At 36.2% G+C, this 15,306-nt stretch overlaps 1 long non-coding RNA gene across 1 annotated transcript; it reads right to left on the reverse strand.

The window, feature by feature from the left end:
• Positions 1-8,648: 8,648 nt before the first annotated feature.
• LOC107316888 lies at positions 8,649-14,162 on the reverse strand. The gene is made up of 4 exons (XR_004308081.1): positions 13,680-14,162; positions 11,039-11,322; positions 10,839-10,959; positions 8,649-10,311 (listed from the first exon to the last, which is right to left on the reverse strand). It is a non-coding gene; the product is annotated as an uncharacterized LOC107316888 (long non-coding RNA).
• Positions 14,163-15,306: the final 1,144 nt, after the last annotated feature.

The following is a 15,306-nucleotide window of genomic DNA, read 5'->3' on the forward strand; positions in this document are numbered from 1 at the left end:
AGAGAGAAGTCATTAGAGCTTGTGCTTACGCACAAGATTATAACAGCTCTTGATTATGCTGAGTCTCATGTTGTGAATTGGAGGGAAGATTTTTTAATGTCCAGCAGCTAAATATGTTAACCATGACATTTGTATGTGTACCAGAAGAAAAACAAAAACAAAACAAATGAAAAACCAAAAAAAAAAACAAAAAACCAACCAAACCACAGAAACACCACTTCTTTGCATTTGTTCATTAGCAAAATATTTGTTTAACTCCACTTTGATGCTATCACTACATGCTGCAGCTCCAGTTTTACAAGCTATATATATTATGGCTTTCAGAGCCAGACTTCTTTACCCAGGAATTTTACTCTTAATTAGAAAATAATCTACAAACAACATTCTTACATTGCCCATAACCTCTTCGCTGTTAAAGTGTTTGTTTACAATTTCTTCAGATGAGAAAATGCAATTCGTACCAGGTTTTTATTGTAGGGGAATCTCATTCTTATTCTTACAGAGCTATTACCTGAGATGTTAAAATTTAACTTACTTAAGTTATAAATACTATGTGAATTAATAGTCAACATTGTTTGGAAGGTTTTTTAATTGGCCTACAGGGAGACTTCTTTCTGTATATATTAAACAGATCATATGTCTGAATTGCAACTAACCTACCTTTAAATTTCCTTTGCACACATAAACCTCAAAACTGTTTAATATTTTTGAGAAGTATTTGGTTTTATAGTTCACATTAGTAAATGACTGTTAGAAGTCAAGTTAAATCAAAATTACTGATTGGTTCTTGGTGATGTCACGCTAGTGTCATAATGCCCAATAAATAAATAGGTTTGGCTGTTCTTCTTATTTTTATTTATAAATTCTGTTTCATAACAGCAGTAAGATGCTCCAGGCCATGCAGTTCTTGGGGATTATTGCACTTGTCAGGTGTTTAAAATCACTCAGTCCTTTGCCTGTGCCTTATAATACCACTGGAAGCATATAATCAACCAGGAATGCACTGCCTGGAGTGTCTTAATGCTTTATTATGACATATCTAACTTTCAAAATAAATTATTTATTGGGAAGCTTGAAAGTACCATAATGATATCCAATCAGTAGCTGAGAAATATATATGAAATCAGGACAACATATCAGAAAGAGAGAGACAGAGGATAGAAAAATATGCCAGCTCATCAGTCATCCCAGACTAAAACAATGTGTGTGACTATGCCTATAGACATAGCTATGTGTGTGCACATAGGAGTGGATGCATTCATATATGTACATAGATTTGTATATATTGAGCTTTACACACTACGTGCATTTATAAGTTCATAACTGACTGCTGATCCAAGACAGGGACACTCTGTATTGAATCAATATCCCAAGTTTTTTTTTTTAAAAAAAAAAAAAAAAGAGCAGGTTAAATAATTATTAAGAACTTAAACCTCCTATTAAACAGACATCCAAGACATCCTGTACCAACTCAGTTAAGTCATTCAATACTTAAGAATCAGCTTCTGTATTTCAAGGAAAGGAAGCCTAGCTACATCAGCTGACATTACAAATTGCATTTCACATCATTATCATTACAATCGCTAAACTACACGCATTATTCAAAAGCAAAACAAAAGAAAACAGTGTCAAAAGAAAAAAAAATAAAAAGAGAACAAACTAACATATCAATTGTATAACAACCAGAGAAATTCAGTACTCTGAGGTTTAAATTTCTAAATTAAATTCCAATTTGTAAATTATTATGTGGAAATAAGGAACTCTACTTAGGCAATTGTGCTAAATAAGAGTGCAAGCCCTGCAGGGGACCAAATTATCTTTTAGAGAGGAATATGAAAGTTTTTTTGGAAAAGGGCCAGTTTTAGGTAGGGGGTGTTTAAAGCCTTGGGAGTTACTGTAGCAATAGAAAAGATTAATAATTTGCACATGTGAGACTCCTGGCAAGCAGGACGCAGCTGTAAAGAATTAACCCCTCCTGAGAGACATAAAAACATAGAGCAGCTGAGAAGAAAGGGTGAAGGGAGAATGCAAAAGTATGCAGAGTACAGATGTCCTAGAAGAGAAAAATATGTAAAGTAGGGTTGGAGAATGTATGGAGATTTTATTATATTGGGAAGGAGGAGGACAGTATTATTCTTAGCAAAATTTGGGTATACGGGGAAAAAACGAAATACCAGCAGCAAAGTGATTCTCTATTAATGCTAGTAAGAAAAGCTAATCTGAATAAAAATCTGAAAGCCCATAACTCCTTACTGAAAGGATACTCTCAAAGTGATCTGGCCTAAAACTAGACCAAACCGGCTTTGTTTTGGTGTTCATGCATGCCTGCCTCCGCTCTGCATGCTGACTCCATCATTCTTGTATGCGGGCAGGGTGCTGAAATACAGAAGATTCTTGCTGAAGGGATTGGAGGGCAGGCTCTCACACATGCAGAAGTCAAGCAAGCAAAGCAGATGTAGGGGTGAAGCTTTGTGTGATTGTGGGTCCGAAACTGTGGAGAAACCCAGCTCCTGATATTTGTTCTTCCTGGCTGCCTACCAGATTAATTTCTATTGTGAAGGTCCAATTTTGCAGCTGCTCAGCATGACAGAACTGCACCCCTCCCCCAGCCAAATTCAATAGGGCTGGTGCATGGGTATAGCGTGGTTGCACCCTAATTCAGATGATAACTCTTTTATGGTCTGGGACAAGGCCAAAGCAATCCAATTTTTAGGTTGTATTAGAAATTTGAGACTATTACCCTTCAAGAGGAGAAATTAGGCTTTAGAGGGCTGAAATATGGAATTTTTCTACTAGCCTTCAGTTGCTGAGATTTTTTTTTCTCTAGGAAAAACAAATTGATAAAGGGAATGTTTGAGGTGATCATTAACAGAGAGAAACAAAGAAGTTTACTCAGATTTAAACACAGCAATGTCCTTTTCTATTAAAATAAAGAAATGGTTTTGAAAGTAATGCCTATTTAAATGTTACATGGATTATCTAGAATCTGGACAATAGATTTTCTTTTACTGTGTAATAAGAAGAAACTTAAACAGATTACCTTGTTTGGGTTTATTGTGTTTAGATCTAATAACAAGCCTCAATCTCCTATCCCAGCTAGAGCAGATTCTATTATAAAAAGAGAAAACTAAAAAGAATACACTTTTAACATAATAAATGTCTTAGTAGAGTACTTCTTGGGTAGTCCAAGTCCACTCAAAGACACCTCTGGAGAATTCAGAAAATAGAAACAGTAAGTTCAGGAGGTGAACATGGTCCTATCCTCACTACTCTTGTTTTCCATCATCTGTTTAAGTATTTAATGGTCCCACAGATTTCAAAATGGTCCTCCTCCTCTTTTTCCACAACTCATGCATCTTCTACAGACCTGTTCTATTCATTTTATTTTTTTTTTTCCTTACAATTTCCTGTATGGTTCCCACAGGATTTGATACCCACTCCCACTCACTCCTTTCCAAACCTTTCTTGTGTGGAGAAGACTAGTGGATCACAAACTCAAGTACTGCTTCTTTGCAAGTATCACTGCTCTACTACCTTGCTCTGGACTTCTCTCTACCTCCTAGATTGGTAACCCCTCTTTCAGTGCTTACTTCTGTCACAGATCCTGCTTCTGTATATCTAAGCGACCTTTCTAATCAATTACAGTTGGCTGAAAATGCCATTGAGCTCCCCTAGATTTTGCTTGCCAATGTTTCTGTAAACCTCAGCTTTCCACGGCATCATGTCCACATGCCAACCACTGAGTTTAGGTGGCTGCCTGTCATACTGTTACCCTTGCACCTTTGTATTCCCACAGATACGTCCAGTCTCTACCTACTGTTCATGGTCTGTGGGCTCACTGGAACAGGACCATTTTGCTGTGTGTTTGTATGAATAAAAAAGTTACTGGAGCTGATATTTATGCAATATATTCTATGTAGATAAATTGCAACCTGATTGTGAGGTGGTATTTTTTGTGGAGAAAGATTTCTATTAGAGAACAAACATGCAGTTCAACTTGGTCAAGGTAAGTTGAGACAAGGCTTATCTTTGCACAGTCTCTACTGTCACTACAAGGCTAAATATTTCTCCACAAACTATTCTAAAATACTCATGTTCTGGGCTCACTGACCTTAATATTGCAATTAGGTGGGATATTCCTAAAGCTTCTGTTTGTAGGAAAAAAATAATTATATTTTTTGAAATGGCATCGTTTGTTGAAATATATGTCAACACTGTTGCCATTAGAAACTAAGAAAGAAGAACTATTAACCAGACTTTGTTTTTAAACATTCAGTGAATTTTTATATCCTTTCTATTAACTGGAGATGTATCAATCTGGACACATTGCATATATGCTAAAACCTACACACACACACATATACATAGATGCCAGCAAAACTGACAGTTAGACATTCCTACAGGTAACACTGATGCTTTCAATTAGAAACCACTATCTCATTTCTTTCGAAACAGATTTCAACCAAGTGACAAAGTTTTTCAAGTCTGATATCATTTTGGTCCTATATACTATAAAGTTTCAACTAAAATAATCAACTTCATAAGAATAAGTATCTTTCATCGCTTAAATTTGATTTTCCAAATGCTGTGTTTCAAATAACGAAAGGTCCCCTGTCCTTTAGCTCTTACTTACATAAGAAGAACACCAGCTCCACTGTTGTGAGTCCTCGGCGCTGAGCATGATGTGGCTCCAGTTTGGTCCTGGGCACCAACAGCCCCTGAAGTCACATCCAGATCTCCTGTCAGAGGAGACAGGCAGCAGGAGAGGTCCCACAAAACACAGCAGCCACAGCTATTACTAGCCTGACTAAAGGTGACCAGATGTTGAAAATGGGACCTTGGGTGATTCCTTTCCTTTCATAGGTAATATCCTCTGCTGCTCCAGAAAGAAGGAAAAGAATGTTCCTTATTTTAGAGATCTTACAGCTCACATTCTGCCCTTTGGATTTCCTCTGGGAGATGCATGCAGAAGTGCTCCTGTCATCCTGATACAATGAAGATTTATATTAGATACCTGCAAGTCTCCTCTAAACTATTTCTGGTCATTCTATTTAGAAAGCTGGGATGAAATTCTGGCCATACCCAATAGTCAATGCTGGTGGAATTTCTCATGTGGAAGGTCTTGATGCCATGGGAAGCCTCCTGCTAACCATAGCAACAAACAGATCACCATCTGGGATCCTTTCTTGCAAAGCCTTAGGAGGCCATAAAGCTTGATGGAGTGAGGCTGGACTTGGGCTTCAAACAGAGATCATCCTGGGAATGAGGGAAACTCCACTGGTCACAGGCATGGGAGGCTTTTGTTTTGAAGATCAAGAAGAAAGTTATTGAAGAAAATATCAAGTTAGGCAGTGGGAGGTTTCTCCTCCCAAATGAGAACTAATGTCCCATTCTCACCCCTATGATGACTGCCATTTTATCTAGGTGCTGAAAGAAGCGGTAGAATTGTCTAGCTATGAATTACTAACATACAGGTTCATTAAATCAATGCATGCTAATGCAATTCTTCTTTTAGTGCATATGTATATGTAAGGTAGAATGATACAAAGATGGTAACATATATTCAAAAGGTTATTTATGAGGAAAAACTCACTGACATGGATGCCTTCGCTGGGAAATGCTGAAGCAATCTCCACTGGGGAGCGATCTCCTAGAGATGCTGCCTTAGTGGTGGTCAGGCCTTAAATGAGGTCTAGAGGAAGTGGAGTCAAGCTCCACCCCTTCCAGGAGCACAGCTTAATTACTCTCACCTGTGCTCCCAGAGCTGACCTGGTACTTGCCTCAGCTGATTAATCAGAGCTTCAGGCTGTGATTACCAATTCCCAAATTGGTAAAATAAAATTCATGGCTAGCAACTACAGAGGAACCAATGGATAAGTTAACTCAGTAATCCAGCATGCCCTCCAAGACTATAAATACCTATGTAAAGGCATCACTAACCAATAAATAAATAAATAAATAAATAAATAAATAAATAAATCCCAAAGATTTCTAACAAATTCTGTGACATTTTACTTTCTATGAATTTATCTGATTATCATTGACTTTTCTGTATTTTTGGCCTCTCTAACATTCCATAGTAGTGAGTTGTGATACCAACTCTTTTATGAAAAAGTAATAATATGTACTTTGTTTGCTTTATACCTGAGCCCTAACAATATTCTTTGGCGTACCCGGATTCTTACACTGTGAACAAACCACCATGTATATGCCTGGAAAACTTTACTACGTTCCTCATGATGAAGTAGGTTTGAAACATTTGAAATTAATTATGAACTTTTTTCAGAATTCTTTTCATTTTTCAGTGCTGTCCTCAAATCTTCGAACTCAGAGCTGAACATTTTTATATTTTCTATGTTTTAATTTCCCAGTTTTGTCAGAAAGAGACATGCAAATAGTGCAGACAGAATTCCTGTCGCACAGTAATTCAGCCTGGGATTAAGTTATAGAATTTTGTTATCAACGCTTCAACTCTGATAGCAAACTCTCTGTATAAGCGTGCATATATGTAAATAAACCATATAGCTCATAGTATCATATCTACATTCATGGTACCATTGCAGCTATGCAGCTTCAATCAATTAATGCCAAAATCTCTTCACAGTGTGAATTCCATGCATATTTCAGATTTATGGGAGAAAAAAGCAATTTAAATAACCATAAATTTCAGACAATCTGCCACAGGATTCAAGGATCTGATATCCACCAAAGCTATAGTGGAAGAAGGCAACATTTTTCTGCTCTCTTCACCCAAACAATTGCAAAGATGTTTTACTAAACCAATACATAAAGATGTACATAATTGCAACAACGCATTCCCAAATCTATGCATGGTCATGTCAAAAGGTTTGCATGATTTTCACAAACGTGTCTCATCCATTTACGGAACTGGGACACAAACCACTGTATTTTCATTATGAGATTGTCCGAAATAAAACTGCAAATTAAGTACCTTCAAAACTGCTCAGTCAGGTAGTATAAAGGTGCTATGCTTGCAAAGGTTTCTATATAGGCATTTTAATTGCATTAAGTTGTGACTAAGAAATGAGGTAGGTCCTGAAGTGAATATATTATGTAAATGCTAAGCATTTGAATGGAAAATTATTATTTTAAAAATTACAGAAATAAAGAAACCTTTTAACTTGCATCTAGAAACAATCCCTTTCTTGAATATGTAATATAAGATTAATTTTAAAAATGTTAAAATAACAGAAACACGTGGGAAATAAATTAAAAAGTGTAAGGAACAATTTAACACCCTCTAGAAGATGATACCAGGCCATACACTGAAGATAAGTAAGTGAAAAGATACTGTTTTAACAAAGATGAATATAAACATATGCTGATATATTTCCTGGAACAGGGTCTGGAGGCCCTAGCACTTATCTGCTTGCAATTATGATTTATTTTAAGTAATTTCTGAATAAAATTTGTCAGAATGTTTCAAGGAAATCCACACACATGCACAAAAAGAAGAAATGCCCGTTCTCGTGAATGGGCAAAAAAAGTAATTAATAGCAATATCAGGCTCAAACTGTAATTTAATGGACAGTAATTAGTTTCTATTGAAATGCATTTTTTAATAAAAGCTATAATAGTTGTTTGTTGAAAGAGAGATACTTTATGCTCTGTATCTGAAATCCATTTCCTGCCAACGTCTTTTCTCTAACACTGGGGGAAACGTTCTGTGAAACATCTCCCTCTTTAAACCTTGATAAAACTCTGGACTACATCAAATGTAATAAGTTTCAGACAAATGACTGTCATCTTCTTGAGCTGGAGAGCTAGAAGAAAGTACAGCAAGTGTGCTTATTTGCATTAACCACATGCATCGGTGTGGTGTGTGTGAGGAACTCTAATATGGCTGTTTTACAGCCGCTGGACAGATATTTTCTTCTTTGTCATGTTAAGAGGCTATAAACCTCAGAGATGTCTGTCTTACAACTTAACTCATTCTACTTGTAATACAAATGGATCCATTGACTTAGTAACTTCTTCAAGATGCTCTTTTCAAAGGACACACGGAAAAAATCTTTTTCCTGATTATTAATAATGTAGTTCATATGGAGAAAGTCTAAGAGTAAGAAGGGAAGCATTTCTTTCAGCCTGTAGAGACAGGACTTAGTTGTGCAGTTAGTTTCTTCTTCTTAAGTGTTCCAGCCATTGAATAAAGAAATAATTTGAAAAGGAAATAGCATCCATAGTATTTGAACTTGCCTTTCGCATAAAGTGTTTTAATGTTTTGAGTGTATCTTTGACAACTGAAGCAGACTTTAGCAAATACTGGTAAGAGTTCACTTTGTAATAGAAAAGTAGTCACTCACTGTGATCACTGTGTCTTTTTAGTATGCAGCCCAGAGGATTCAGAAAAAGATTACATTTACAATAATTAACATATATGTAAATGGAGATCATGGCTATGAATGATAAATTTTCATAGCAATTTAAACCTTGTTCAAATTAATCAACCATACAGACACTTGATTAATGAAAGGCAGCGTCACTTTAAAATGCAACATGTTAATATATATTACTGTTATCGCTGATCAAAGAATCTTTAAACATAAACCAATTAAAACAAAGTTCAATCTACATTTTTTACTGGTTTAATTCCTGTAGAATTATAAAAGTATTATAAAAATTTACGTATTTTATTTTCCTTCATATCTATTTACTAAATTGACTGTAGTACAGCATCACACAAGTAATTCTACTACTTCATTAATATGATTGGATCTGAAAACTACCAGATTAGTTTTTCAAGCTAAACATATACATAATGGCTGATTGCAAAGTGGCAAAATGCATCCAATTTCATTCTTCATTTGTAAAACCAGCAACTCGCATCTTATCTCTCCTATTTTCAATTCCATTGCCAGCAGACCAGTCGCACACCAGATCTGCATGACTGGGAGGAAGTAAGCTGTTTAGGAAGACTGCCTCTGTGCATCTTCCCAACTCCACCCATCTTCTAAGTACAGGAAGGCTGAGGAGTTTGATGGCAATGCTAGATTCCTACAGAGGCCATCCTATGTACCCACATAGGTTTTGTCTAATTTCAGGGGGATTTTTTTTATATTTTTCATTTTTTTAATAACTATGGCATTACATCGTACAACTGTACTTCAATTCACTGGAACATTTTCAGTATATGGGGACTGCTCCAAAGGTATTGCCTCCTATTTTATTGTGTTTGGCCACAATATGAGAAGCAGAAGTTGGTGGCAGTAGAGGCTGAGCTTTCCCACCAATATTCCATTACATGTTGCTGCATTACAGATGACAGCAGAGGGGTAGTCTAACAAAATGGTGCCTGAGATGGAAGTGCAGATGAAGGAGTCACCAAATTCCTCCATGAGAAAAAAAACTGCACACATTGACATTTGTTGTCATTTGCTGAATGTTTATGGAGACCTAACAGTGGATGTGAGAACAGTGAGGAGATGAGGGGTGCATTTCAGCAAAGGTGGTAGCAACATGAACTACGTGCTGTGTTCTGGGTGGCCATGCACAACTGTCGCACCACAAAACAAAGAGTGTCTCAGTCAGCTCATCCACATGAATCAGCAGATTATGACCAGAGAACTGTGTACAGAACTGAATATTGGCTTCAATGCATTAAAATCATGGTAGCAATGTTGGAATATCACAAAGTTTGCACCATATGGGTCCCATGAATGTTCACACAGGAACAGAAAAAACAGAAGGACGTTAAAGGTGACAGTTTCCTGAATCACATCATTATTGATAATGAGACATGGTGTCATCACTATGAGCTGGAGCCAGAACAGCAGTCCACAGAGTAGCAAAACGTAAAATCCCCATTGAAGGAAAAGTTCAAGTATTTTGGGATAGGTAAGACCCTTCCAGATTTCCTGAAACCCAGAATAGCCCTTAACTCTGACAACTGCATGATGATGCTGACTAAGCTGAATGCTCAAACTTCCATTGTTAGGCCAGAGAAGAAGACAACTTCTCTCTTGCAACACAATAACTGCAAAGACCATACCTGTTTGAAGACCATGGAGCACACTGCCAATCTTTGCTGACTGCCCAACCACATCCAGCATATAGACCTGATTTAGCATCTTCTGACTTCCATCTGTTTGGGCTGATGAAAGATGGACTGCATAGACAACATTTTCTTCGCAACCACACCATCACAGCAGCTGTGAAACAGAGGGTCACCTCAATTGATGCAGACTTCTATGAGCACTGCATTAAGGCTCCTGCTGAATTATCGCTGGTGAAAACGCACATCTAGTGGTGGTGACTACATTGAAAAAGAACTTTTTGTAGCTGTTGTAGTTTCTGTGGAAATAAAGACGAGGCGTTACTTCTGGAGCAATCTATGTATTTTTCATAAATTTATCTATATTAACATAGATTATTTATTTTTTAATTGCAAAGATCTTTTAACTTCCAAGCTGTACCGAGTTCTTTGCCTTACCTCCTGATCATGAAAATATATATCATGTTTTTTAACTGAAGCCTTAACGAAGACTACGCTATGGCATGAAAAGAGAATATATGCTCAGGAGTATATACATATCAGCATTTTGTATCTCCAAAATCTGAGCTTATCAGCATACAGTAGCAGTGTTAAGTGAGTAAAAAGTAGTAAAATCAAAATAAAATCACTAATTTTATTAAAGAAATAGAGACAACTTACTGCTGAATTTGGAAAGTGGAACCAGACACATAAATATATATAAAAGTGTCTTTGTGGAAGCAAGGACACATGCCCAATATTCTAATTCTGATATTAGGAGTTCAGCATATAACAAAATCTGATTGTTAAATATATCAATATATATATCAATATATCAATAATTTACCTGTTCAGTCATTCTGCAGCAAATCAAATGTCTGCTGCTAAATACAATCCTTAGTAGAAGAAATGCTTGTTTATGTTTTCCAGGCACAGCCAAAAGTACTACTGCATTCCTGCAGACAAGCCTGTAGAGATGCAGCCCACAATAGTGATTGTGACAATGTTCAGTGTGCAGAGTCCCATGGGAGGCTGCACTTATCTTACCAATTTATATCTTGCCCGAAATCTGTCCGCAAATCCACCAGTCTGTTGTAGCACTTCAAACCAGCGAAGAACTTCAAACAGAGCAGTTGTCTTAAAGAATCCTCAGTAAAGACCAAAACTGCTTTGACAACCTCCCAGAATTACACAAGCAGCTAATGGCTTTGGCAAGCTGCAGACCAAATCACATCTTCTTACTCAATACAGACAAAAAGTGGACATAAGCATAAATGCTTCTGTTACACATATGGGAGACAGAAGCTTTGCTGCTTTCAAGTTCTATGTGACTGGAGGAAAAAAAAAACCCACCATGTTAATACATGCCTTGCAATAAATATCATTTGTATACTCATATTTTTCATACATTTTTAGCTTAACCATTTTTGTATTATTATTATTATTATTTTTAACAATGTGGTTTTCTACACATTCCAGTATTTGACATGTTGGAGGAAAGTTTGTAAACACATTGCACTGTTGAGCCATAGAGTTGGAGGAGACCGAGACTGAACCCACAACTGTTTCAACAAACTTCTGTTCAATTACACATTCTTCAGAAAGTGCTGCAGAAGGTCTAGTTAAGAACAGCTAGGCTTTGGAAAAGCTCCAGAGATGCTTCTCCTCACTTCTTGACAGAGGGTGAAAAGTAAAGATGTTTATGGACACCTGTTCTAGAATTCCTTTAAATGAATATTTAAGAAAGATGATGATATCCTACACATTTTATAATTGCCTTTGATTTTTCACTCCTAGTTATATGTTGACCTTTTACTCCCCCAATCTCTTCTTTCTCAGTGTAGTTTTTAAAGACAGACTACCTAGAGCTCTTTCACTGCAGTTATATAAAGCCATTTGATTTGGAAGGGAGTGCTTGGCTGTCAGCTGAGTTGGGTTATCTTATATGTTACTTTTCAGATAGAATATCTATTTTCTTGAATTCTATGAGGGATTTTGTACAGTTTCCCCCAAGAAGTGCAATACAGGTTGTTGAAGGGGGATTAGAAAAATGTTTGTTAGGGGGCAGTGGGACAGGAAGTAGAGGGAGTTTTCATTTTTCTTTTCACAGTACAAAACCTCTCAGCTCTTAAGGCACAGACATGTTTGCTTGTTGACTTGCATTTTTAAATGTTTGCCAGCAAGCAAAAAGAACAAGAGTTGTGGCAGTAACTTAACAATCAAGGATTTATTACCTCTACGTATATATAGATATAAAGACATAAATTCTACCAAATTGCAACTTGTTCATTAATTGCAGAGCAATAGTTTTTGGTAAATGGAAAAACGCAGCTATAACTTGGTATCAGTCTTCTTTTGATGGAAGCCAATAGCGTCTATGGACTATTTTGACACTTGACTGCCTGTCACCTAACATTATTGTATTGGTATCCAGTCTTACTAACCCCTGCCATAGCTGTAACCACTTTTAATGAAGGAGATTTTGAAACAGAAATATTGACAACTCATACAAGTCTTGCCTAAACTATGAAATGATGGCATTGACAACATTCTGACTGAGTGCTACAGAAGTGTTAGAAACATACATTTTTAATGCCTCTTTAGGAATAAAATGCAGGCTCCAAAAATTGTTCTCGACAAAATTGGGAATATGTGTTGATATCTCAGGATCAGTTTTCAGTAAATAAAGAAAACTAAGGTCATTGGTCAAGCAGATACTTTTCCCCTATGCACCCACATTTCAAAGCTGGCCAGAGATTTCTTAGCCCTGGTTTTTCATTCCTTTTCTTAAGCTGAGTAACACTTGAAACTCAGTCCTTCTCATTGTAGGTCAGTATTTGAATGCCAAAAAGTTGGACACATTTTCCTATGGTTTTGAAATGGAATTGAATACTGATAGTTTTTATTGCACTTACATTTAACAATTCCATGAACATTTGGCAGTGTTAACCTCCAGGTTTTGAGCTCTGATCTGTGAGGACCCAAACTCATTGTCTCTGTATTGAAGTCCAATCTTTACAATAAATTTTAAAGAATATTTTTGTTAGATTTCCAGGGAAAAACCACATGAGTAAAAAAAAAATAAAAATACAAATTTAATAGATGTAATGTTTGTCACTTGCAAGTTGAAACTGTAAATGCATTGGTCACTGAATTCTCTCAGAAGGAAAAGTGATTCTATTTTCAACTATCTACACAAAAGAATATTTTAGGTAGTTGTTTTCTGTAAAAGGTTTCTCTATCTAAAGTGTTGCTGGGGAAAACATTCATTTTTCTAAGTATCTAACAGATAGCAGAATTTCCAGTGTCAAAGTCATAAAAGTCATTTACATTTAAGATAAAAGTAACATTTAAAACTTCATTAGGTGTAAAGAATCAGATCAATTTTACTGTATGTTATTTATAGTTGAAAGCACCTCTTAAGAGCCCTTGCATTCCTATGCAATTTTTCCTCTTGGAAAATTTTTTAAAGTGCCATATTTTCACTTTTTCTTTATTTATTTATTGATCCACTGCACTGCTGTCATAATTTTATTTAGTCACTTAAGATCCCAATATGCCCCTGGTTACGTATTTATTACAGTTGTCTTGAAGGCAAAAAAGCAGTATGTGTGTGTGTATATATATATATATATATATATATATACACATATATATATATATATCAGTGTCCCTAGCTGTACGGTACCTTGGGAAAATACAGGATGATTTTTTCCTTAGGGCTGTCTCCTAGGAACTCCAGCCAAGCACAGCCACAGGCAGAGGAGCCTGGCCACTGAGGGTCCGATGAAATAGAAAAAGACCTACTGATGTACTGAGCCACCAAAATAAATTAAAAAAAAATAAAAATCCACCAAGTTTGTTAGCTTGCTTATTTTATGATAAATAAAACCATCTCATCTGGCTAAGCTAGAATGATGATCTTGTTGAAATAGTTATGAACTATGATTTGGAAGTGTCTATGCTCAACAATCCCTTTCACCCCTCCATCTCCAGGCCAGCTGTTGTCCCTGAGAAAATGTACCATGTGCTCCCATTTGCAGCGAGAGGCTCCAACCACCGAGGTGCTTTCATCACTGCATTTGTTAGAGGAACTGTAAAATGTCAAAAATAGTGAGAAAGTTTTTTTTGGTTTTGCTTTTTTTATTTTTTGAGGAAGAAAGGTGAACAAATAAATAAATAAAACAGCCCAGACAAATCTTTAGTTATTCTTATGATGTATAAGATGGTCTAGTTTGAACTCATATCTCAATAGATTACAATCCACACCGCCTTGCATTTGGCAAAAGTGCCAATTCTTCAGAGCTACAAAGAACAATATATACTTAAGTCCATTCTCACCTCAATCAGTCTATGTCTGTGCATTCTGTGGGGGATTTAGAGGATGTACAGGTCATTGTATCAGAGAACTGAAGAGACATATTACAGTACATTATGCTGGGCTTCACCTGGACTGGACATACATGAAAGAGAATTCAGCTGCCACAGTTCCCTTTGTATCCCTGTTTTTCAAAATCTGAAAACAAGCCAAAAAGGAGAAAAAGAACTCAACTTTAAAAAACCCATAAAAACTATAGAACAGAGATATAATCGCAGTTTGAAGGTAAACCATGTTATTGCAAAATTATTGCACATGAGGATGCTTAAATTTAGTGTTCTAGGCAAGATATTTACATTTCCGTTGAGAATTTTTTGACCATGTTAACTGCATTACAGAGATTTAATGAAATGGCTTGCTAAATTGTTAAAAGAATAGATAATACTCACAAATAGAAGAAAATGTGGCACATAGCAAGCCTTTAAGCAAAAAGATTATTGATAGATACTTTGTATTGAATTTGTATAAATGATTCAAATATATATAAAATACAAATTAAAAAAAAATAACCTGTAACAAAGAAAAAATTACAGAGTAGGATTTGTCACCCATTCAGGTTTGTGTTTCAACACAACAACCTCCCTCAGTTTTATGCGGAACTGAATTTGAATTTAGAAGCCATATCTTCATGCAATAATGTCGTAAACTACGTCTTACATATCTAAAGATTTAGGCAAGTGCTATCCTTCTGCACCGGAATATTGGTCTATGTGGGCATGTATGAAGAGCTTACCTTCGCCAAAACTTGCTGACCACTACAAGGGTTTTACTTAACTTCAAGCATGGCTCTAGGAGTTGGATTACTGGATGTACTGAAAGCCATCAGCTTCTATTACCTCTATGGGAACTGCATACAGTAAGTTCCTCATGCACTCAGGAAGTAAAGATACAGAAAGACATCCATGAAAATGTAAGCAGCCATAGTAGAAGAACCTGG

This window comes from Coturnix japonica, chromosome 7, assembly GCF_001577835.2.
Source record: "Coturnix japonica isolate 7356 chromosome 7, Coturnix japonica 2.1, whole genome shotgun sequence".
NCBI classification, from domain to species: Eukaryota; Metazoa; Chordata; class Aves; order Galliformes; family Phasianidae; genus Coturnix; species Coturnix japonica.